Source organism: Felis catus, chromosome C2, assembly GCF_018350175.1.
Source record: "Felis catus isolate Fca126 chromosome C2, F.catus_Fca126_mat1.0, whole genome shotgun sequence".
NCBI classification, from domain to species: Eukaryota; Metazoa; Chordata; class Mammalia; order Carnivora; family Felidae; genus Felis; species Felis catus.
In genome coordinates this window covers 115,753,480-115,763,392 of record NC_058376.1, presented here as the reverse complement: position 1 = coordinate 115,763,392, position 9,913 = coordinate 115,753,480, and the positions used below count along the sequence as shown (strand labels likewise).

The 9,913-nt window shown below is 34.4% G+C and overlaps 1 long non-coding RNA gene across 1 annotated transcript in view; it reads right to left on the bottom strand.

The window, feature by feature from the left end:
- Positions 1-216: 216 nt before the first annotated feature.
- The window catches only part of LOC123380101, a 692,161-nt gene continuing 682,464 nt past the window's right edge, over positions 217-9,913 (bottom strand). Inside the window, exon 5 of the long non-coding RNA XR_006585418.1 lies at positions 217-5,080. This is a non-coding gene — a long non-coding RNA (uncharacterized LOC123380101). The remainder of the gene's footprint in view (positions 5,081-9,913) is intronic.

The window sequence follows — 9,913 nt, the reverse complement described above, 5'->3', positions numbered from 1 at the left end:
TTTATTTATTTTTGGGACAGAGAGAAACAGAGCATGAACGGGGGAGGGGCAGAGAGAGAGGGAGACACAGAATCGGAAACAGGCTCCAGGCTCTGAGCCATCAGCCCAGAGCCTGACGCGGGGCTCGAACTCACGGACCGCCAGAGACCTGGCTGAAGTCGGACGCTTAACCGACTGCGCCACCCAGGCGCCCCTTTATTTATTTATTTATTTATTTATTTATTTATTTATTTATTTATTTTCAACGTTTTTTAAGGAACTGCATTTTTAAAAGTCTGCTGGTTTTTAAGGATAGTACACTGGAGGCATAGCAAACTATCTGCATGTTTGAAACACAGAGGATTGAAAAACGAGGCAGAGTTGATGGAAATTAGATTAGATTCAAAAGATAGTTTAGGGTTATTAACACAATGTGATTGCTTCCATTAGCAACAAGATATTTTACCCAGACTGTAAATGCACTTTAAGAAAAATAAAATGAATTAATCCAAAGGGCCTGTTGAATTTGCTTCTTTCCAGGCATATACTTTTGCCCAAGCAAGTTTTTATTTACATGTGAAAAGAGGTACAATGCCAGAAGGTTAACTCGTTGGTAACACACACTGTATACAAATTTTAGTTAAATAAACAAACTTCGAGGTATTTTTAATCATACCAAAAATGTTAAACTCTTTATTACCAATAGGGAGTTGGTAAAATGAATTTTGGATTATCCATACAATGGAATGCTATGGATTCAGTAAAATAAGGTTGTAGAATATTGAACTGTATATAGTTGACAGTTGATAGATAGATTATTAGGAGACTAGAAGCAGGTTTCAAAATACCCTGTAAGATCCTAACTCTTTAAAAATACACATCTGTGTATATAGAAACATATATTGGTCATCTCAAGGAGGTAGGATTACGGATGATCCGAACTTTCTTCTCTTTAGCAAAACTGTTTAATTTTTTCTATAAGAAATATGTATTATGTACATAAAAAGGAATAACAGTTAGCACTCAATGGGGGAAAACCCAAACTCTTCAGTTGTAACGACCACCATTTTCAACCCAGTTCAGCCTTCACATGTAGATGAAGCAGTAAAATAATGCCAAGATGTTTCAACTAGTCCTTAGATCCAACAATCACTGGCTGTCTGCAGGACGGTCCAACTGAGTATAACTCAGCCTGTAGAATATCTGAGCCTTCCTGTCGCAAAAGCGTTTCTCTAGTTGGATAAATTTCTCCTCCCAAACAAAAGTTGGTTGAAATTCATTGTAACTGTTCTACCACTTAAGACATATATATAGTCTTAGGTGTTAACACTCTTACCTAAATTTGCTTTGATAATTATATAAATGAATAAATATATACTTTATGCATTTACCATTATTACAATTGCCCCAGTTGCATAGAGTGCACCTTTCATCATCTGTGCTTTTACTTGGAAGAGTTGGGCAAATATTTTTCTGCCGTACTTTACCCAATTTGTTCACTTTACCTGTGTTTAGACTGAAGATGTTACAATTTTCACTTAGCAAATAACCCAAATAAATGGGCAGAAATGTAACTATTATATAAATGCAAAGTTATGCTTTATATTGACTTTGAAATGTTACTGATCAAAAGATTTCCAATTTCAATAGGTCTAAAACCAAAATTACTTAATATCAACTTCAAAATGGAACCCTTTCATCTGTTTCACCAATACGATTCTTTATATTTTATTCGTGTCTTGAAAATGAGCATCAGCATTTAGTAATAGCCAGGAGGATTACAATGTTACTTTGCTTGCGAGTAAGGAATTCATTTTTGGACATTTATCAAGAAGACAGCCATAAATCATCATTGTATTCCTTTGTAAGCAAAGAGTAGAAACAATACACAGTTTGTACACCAGCAATTTCCTCTTCTCTTCCTGTTGTGGCAGATTAATACCAGCTTAGCCCAAACATCCAAAGTTATGCTGTTGGCAATGTAGCCATCTGTTTTTAATGAATATCTGGGGTCCATTTTTCAGTTAAGCTTCTCTTATTGTGTGTGTATGTTGCTTTTTCACAGCTATCTGCATAATTGCTTAAAGATTTTACTACAAAATTAATATCCTTGCTGTGAACAAGGGAACAGGGCAAAAACCAGGATGACAGAGCCTGAGATGAGGTGAAAAGCAAATCCAATTTTTCCTTGCACCATAGAAACCTCGTCAGGACTAGCTTTATCTGGTAATCCACATTTAAACTTTAACCTGTAGGGGGGCTCTTTGTGTTAGATAATGTAAGCATAAAAGGAGGCTGAATCACTAATCAGATTAATCATATTTTGTAAGACTCAAAAGCTTCATTAAAAGGACCTGGTATCCAAGTTACACATTTTTGTTGTTGTTGTTGGCAGAGGGGGCATTTGTCATTAAAAAAAAAGAAGAAGAATGGCATGGAAATGCTCGAATGTCTAACTTTTAATGAACCTATAGCAAACAAGAGCAAAGAACAATGTGATATCCTAATTCAGAAAATTGCAACTTCACAAAATCAGTACATATATTATCTCATTTTCTTCATGTTTAAATATGAAAAGATATTATGGTTGCTACTATAGCTATTTTCTTATTTGTACTCTCTGCATCTGTAAATTATACACTACATATACATACTACTATAATTTATATAACATGTATAAAGACTAACGATTGATGATATTTTTCTAAGTAATTCTGCAAAGCATTCTAAAGTTGATTGTTCAATTAAAGAGAAGAATATTTTATGGAAATAGGAGCCTTTTCAAGGGTAAAGTGAAAAGGAGGATCTTTTTAGGTCTGGCACTTTATAAAATGTGATGTAAGGAAATACAGTCACAAATTTCTTTTGTTTGTTGAAAAAAAAGGAAGGAAGAAAAATATGTCACTGAACTAAATCTTTGCAAGCAAAGCAAATCTTTCAAAAAAGAAGCAAATGAATTCTGTGGTTGACAGTCTATAGCATGACTAGGTAATTGTGGAAAAATGCAATTGCATGTGTAAGTTTATGCACACCAAAATCTCCTCTTTGAAAACTCAGCCCTTATAGTTTAAATCAAAAAATAGTTTACAGCATATGGTATGTTACACAAATGCTTCCTAACAAAACTGCTCCAATAATAATCTTGGTGAAAGAGCATGCCGAGTAATAGCTATCGAAAATGGTTTTACGCTACCTTGTGAAGGATACCATATAATTCCGATGTCTAATTGGGAGTATAAAATCATTGTACTGGTTTATTTTTCTCAGTGCAACATATATCATCCTAAGGAAAGATCAATTTATAAGATTATATATTCACATCTGTGGAACTCTACCTCTTAAAATCAACTATACAAAATTGCTAATCAAAATGCACAAGTCTTTATAACCAAGTCATTTCAGATGAGGAAACTCAACCAAATGAAATGATAGTATGTTAACAGCAACAGCCACAAACAAAAAACAAAAGCAACATAAACAACTTTCTTAGTATGTGATGAGACTACATACACTATTTAAATTATCGAATACTTTAAATTGTATTATACAAGATCTAAGTTTAAAGACAAGTTTGTAGTTGAAATATTAGAAATAACAGTTCCTGAATGAACCATTGATAAGTCTGATGCATGATCTCTCAGCAGTATAGATGGATAACTGACAATACTAGAATGTCTAAATTGAGATTTTCTGTACTTACAAAAATGTGTATTTTTATTTATTATTATAATAATAAAAGTGTACCTCTAACCTATCCTCAGTATTTCAATAGTGCCCCTTGGCATGAAATATAAATGCCACCTTTAGACATTGAGGCATAAGCTCTCTGTGGGGCTGGAATTTGCATGTTTTTTTTTGCTTTTGTCCCAACAGAATGAAATATTCAACACAGCCACTCTTAAAACACTGGCTTACAAATTTTATTTTATATTTTTAAAATGCCTTTTGCCTATGATTTTGAATTATAGAGACCTTCACTATCACATTGATTCCCACAGAGGAGTAGACTATTTCATTGTACAGGCACATGATCTACACAAGTGTTTTGACCACTTCCCAAAACAAACAGAAACCATACGCACACACCAAAAAAAGTAAAGAAGGTAATAATAAATCCTCATTCTTTTAAAGGGCTAACATCAGAGATCTTTAGCAGTTTTAACTTTGATGTGCTTAAGCCAGTGAGGGCCAATGGATAGGGTGCTGGCGATCTATTTATCAGGATATTGGGCAACTAGTTTTTCCAGAGCATCAGACTGGTTCCATATTTCCTGTCATGTTAGGGTCCTGATTGTCACTGTGTAATTTATAAAATGGGGGAAATGACCCTAGCTGTCTGTAAGGTCACTTACAGTTTTGAATATTCAGTGATGCTAAATACATTGGTGATATTTGAAGGAAAGGCCTTCCCCTATTTTTAATTATATAATTATATATTACTTATAATTATATAATTAGAGATTTCTAGAGTAATGCAGACAAAAACCTAATGGGCATAACCCCAGTTTCACTCTAGTGAATTATGTGGTCATCTCCACTACACAAAGAAAATTAGTAAGTTCAAAGACCTAGGGGATGCAGATAATATAGGCAGCAGTCTGAATCATTTGCTTCCCATAAGCCTCCTGAGGGCTATTCTCAAGTTGATAATTTTGCCTATCCTAGGCATTTATTTAATCGATTTGTTTCTTTCTGCCCTGAATGAATTGTGACAGTTGTTATCTTGTCTCCCCATACCAACACAGTCATAGAAATAGGAGCAGGAGAGTCAACTCTTAGGCGATTATAGTTCTTGGGCCTCCAGTAGGGGAAGCATCTAGCAGGATTCAAAGAATGAAGAAAAACACAGACCGTGCTTTATCCTTAGCTCTTTCATGATGCAATTCTTCAGGCCATCATTCAGGTAAGATAGTTTTCTTCTCCCAACAGAGGGAAAAATCTTTACAATGACTTAAATACAAAGAAAATAAACACAAAACAAAACAACAAAAAACCTTACATGACTGCTTCTAAGGAAAAAAAAATCCCTTTTGGAATTGAGAGCAGCTGTGGAGACATCTGTGGGTTGAACAGAGTCCTAAAAGAACAATTGCATGTACATCTGTAGAGATAAAATAAGTGATGGATAAAATGTGAATTAGGAGCTCACATTCTGTAGATACTATTATAAATGTATAAGAATCAAATGAGACTCAGAAAGCATCTTTTTTACCTCATCATCAACTATGGTGAATTAAGATGCAACCATAAAAGAGCGAAATAAGGCCTGGGTTAAGAAAGGTCAGCTGGAGGGGCACAAAACTGCTCAGTGTTTTCTTCCTGCAGGGTGCACCTAAGGGCCCGCTCACCTTCTTTCAGTGAATACCACGTATTTTCATTTGGCTGTCTACACTGAGAGAAATTTCGGTAGTACCCAGCATACCACACGTGTCTTATGCCTCTATGCATTCGTTCCTCAATAGCCTAGGATATTTCTGAAGCCTTCACACTAGAGTTTTGTGAAATTTGAAGTGTACTGCAAATAATAAAATACAGTAAAATAAAATACAGTGTACCTTCACATTCCTTTTGCCAAAAACTAAACGAGATCGCACAAACACAAAAACTATAAATCAATCACACTTATGCTTGAGTTTCCAAAACCCTTCTATAAACCACTCGCAAATCAAACTGAGCAATATATTACATGCATAACATAACCAAGAAAGTTTTATTCTAAGAAGTGAGGGATAGTTAATATAAAAGAAACAAGTGAGGTGGTCTTTGTAGATGAGGTGATAAAATTGAATCTCATTTCCTTTCAAAATTATTCAAAAACCAGTAATCAAAAATGTTTCTTTCACATAATAAAGACTATGTTAAGACAAGAGACAACATAATTTTTTTATTTTTATTTAAACAAATATTTATTTATTGATATTTAATTTTATTGTTTAATATTCATCCAAGTTAGTTAGCATACAATGCAACAATGATTTCAGAAGTAGATTCCTTAATACCCATTACCCATTTAGTCCATCCCCCTTCCCACATCCCCTCCAGCAACCCTCTGTTTGTTCTCCATATTTAAGAGTCTCTTATGTTTTGTCTCCCTCCCTGTTTTTATATTATTTTTGCTTCCCTTCCCTTATGTTCATCTGTTTAGTATCTTAAATTCTTCATATGAGTGAAGTCCTATGATATTTTTCTTTCTCTAACTAATTTCTCTTGGCATAATACCCTCCAGTTCCATCCACATAGTTGCAAATGGCAAGATTTCTTTCTTTTTGATTGCCAAGTAATACTCCATTGTGTGTGTGTGTGTGTGTGTGTGTGTGTGTGTGTGTGTGTGTGTACCACATCTTCTTTATCCATTCATCCGTTGATGGGCATTTGGGCTCTTTCCATTCTTTGGCTATTGTCGATAGCACTGCTATAAACTTTGGGGTGCATGTGCCCCTTTGAAACAGCACACCTGTATTCCTTGGGTAAATACCAAGTAGCACAATTGCTGGGTTGTAGGGTAGTTCTGTTTTTAATTTTTGAGGAACTTCCATACGATTTTCCAGAGTGGCTGCACCAGTTTGCATTCCCACCATCAGTGCAAAAGAGAGCCTCTTTCTCCACATCCTTGCCGGCATCTGTTATTGCCTGAGTTGTTAATGTTAGCCATTCTGACAGGTGTGAGGTGGTATCTCATTGTGGTTTTGATTTGTCTTTCCCTGATGACGAGTGATGTTGAGCATTTTTTCATGTGTCAGTTGGCCATCTGGATGTCTTCTTTGGAGAAGTGTCTATTCATGTCTTTTGCCCATTTCTTCACTGGATTATTTGTTTTTTGGGTGTTGAGTTTGATAAGTTCTTTACAGATTTTGGATACTAACCCTTTATCTGATATGTCATTTGCAAATATCTTCTCCCATTCTGTCAGTTGCCTTTTAGTTTTGCTGATTGTTTCCTTTGCTGTGCAGAAGTTTTTATTTTGATGAGGTCCCAGTAGTTTATTTTTGCTTTTGTTTCCCTTGCCTCCAGAGATGTGTTGAGTAAGAAGTTGCTGTGGCCAAGATCAAAGAGGTTTTTTCCTGCTTTCTCCTCGAGGATTTTGATGGTTTCCTGTCTTACATTTAGGTCTTTCATCCATTTTGAGTTTATTTTTGTGTATGGTATAAGAAAGTGGTCTAGGTTCATTCTTCTGCATGTCACTGTCCAGTTTTCCCAGCACCACTTGCTGAAGAGACTGTCTTTATTCCATTGGATATTCTTTCCTGTTTTGTCAAAGATTAGTTGGCCATACATTTGTGGGTCCATTTCTGGGTTCTCTATTCTGTTCCATCGATCTGAGGGTCTGTTTTTGTGCCAGTACCATACTGTCTTGATGATTACAGCTTTGTAATACATCTTGAAGTAAGGGATTGTGATGCTAAGGTTTTGTTTTTCAAGATTGCATTGGCTATGCAAGGTCTTTTCTGGTTCCATACAAGTTTTAGGATTGTTTGTTCTAACTCTGTGAAGAATGTTGGTGTTATTTTGATAGGGATTGCGAGACAACATAATTTTTAAATTGTGATCTTCTGGAGTCACTTCTATATTCAACATTTATAAATACTCTACTCAATTGCTATAAAATGTGACCAGATTATGGGTATAATTATTACAAAAGAAGATATAAAAACAGCACTACTTATACACCATATGCTTTGTACTTGGAAAGCCCAAGATAATCACTTGAGTCAATTGAAATAATATGGGCAATAATATAATAAGTAAACAAGTCACAGAAATAATCAAGAATTAACAGCTCCATGACAATTTAGATTTAGAACATGTCAGAAGAGAGAAAAAAATCTTTTTCAAAATAACAAAGAAAAGTATGATACATAGAAAAATAAGTAGCTGCAGTACTAACCTAAATATAGAAAATTGAAAGCTTTAGTAAGATAGTAAATGAAGACTCAAACATAGGTAAACTCTTATTACAGTCCTGGATTAAAGGACTTAATAACATAAAGAGATGCATTTTCACAGAGTTAATCTTTAAATTTGTCAAAGTTATTCAATATACCAAAGGGATTTTTCTTCAGAATTTTGCAAAATGATGCTTAATTTGGAGCACAATAGCAGAAAACATGAGAATTGCAAAAACATTATTGGAAGAATAATGAGAGCCTGGCTGGATACAATATTAACCTACATTCCAAAGATATACTAATTAAAACAGTATGATACTGACACAAGCATCAACAAGACATAAAAGTCAGAAACATGACCAAGGACATGCCTTAAGTACATGATAAAGGAAGTACCTCAGGTCAGTGAGAAAAGTAATATTTTTTAAATAAATGGTACTAATATAGTTTATTGCAGTATATAATAAAATTAATTCCTGATGAATTAAAAATATAAAGGTAAAAATGAGCTCATAAAAGCAAGATGATGAAATATCGGTCAAGACATAGAAACTTGGATTGGGAATAACTTTCCAAGTATGTTACAAAAATACAACTATAAAGGTAAAATTTAATAGCTTTGGCCCCTTTCTACCACTACACTGCTACCTCCCCAGCTAAGGTTTCCCATATGAGTTTCAACATAGGTGTTATTAAGCCTGAAAGCTGACAAATTAGGAGAAGGGCACTCGGTACCTGATGGTTTGAGAGAAAAAACATAAAGGTTAGAGAAATGTTCAGAAAAGGGAGTGGGAGTTTTCCAGAGAAAATATTTCTTTTTTTTCATTAAAATTTTTTTTTAATGTTTATTTATTTTTGAGAGACAGAGGCAGAGCGTGAGGGGGAGAGGGATAGAGAGATAGGGAGACACAGAATCAGAAGGAGGTTCCAGGCTCTGAGCTGTCAGCACAGAGCCAGATGTGGGACTGGAACTCACAACCTGTGAGATCATGACCTGAGCCAAAGTCAGATGCTCAACCGACTGAGCCACCCAGGTGCCCCGGAGAGAAAATATTTCTTAATTTGTTGTGCCTATAGTATTTAAAGGCAATACAAAATGACAATTAACTAGTATAAGAATTATGATTATTATTATTTTAATCATCAATACCATTATATTATTTCTTTTATGTATGTGCTCCACTCATATCAGTATTTAGAGCTTAGATTCTTAGTACTTTCATTCAGCTGCATTATGTAAAACTGAGTTTTTAAAGTGATCTGCAAACCTAAGCACTCTGCTAAATGCATGGATCTTTAGGAAAATACATTTTATTTTCTAAGTGACTGACTTTTAAGTAGGCCTTGTAAATACAAACTATTAATAAAGCATGGAATACTAATACATTTTTTCTGTTTATATAGACATGATAACACACACACACACACACACACAAATATGTTACTATGTTACTTTTTGAAGGTTCTTTTCTTTTAGCAATGTTTTTTCATACAAAAGCAATAGAAAACAAATATTAGCAAGAGGTTTACAGTTGAATATTTGAACAGAAAATCTGTATAGATTCATACATTTTCTTTAATAGAAATTTTATGTGGTAAATTAACTGATTGTAAACGAAAAGCAAAAAACAAACAAAAAAAAAACTGTTCTCTCTAAATCCTTCTGCTTCCTTACTCATGGGGTATTATAGGTAGAAGACCTACCTATCACTGTTTACAAGTACCAAATTAAGACTGAATAAGTTACATAAAATTCATTCACCTAACATCTCAGTATCTTTGACTACTCAGTGTTTTAAATGAGGAAAAACCCCTAACCTTGACATACTGACAAAAGGCCAAAATAAGTTTCCATAAGGCTACTAAAGGTATCCAATTCTGAGAAATACTTGATCAGATACTAATCAAGAAAGCTGGTGCTAGATTGGTCCCAAGAACAAACAGTTAACCCAAACCAGCCATCTGAAAAGTGGCAACTTAATGTCTAAAACACTTGTGAAAAACCAGTTAAAATATAGTTGTCATGCTAACTTGGTGGCTCATAGGGA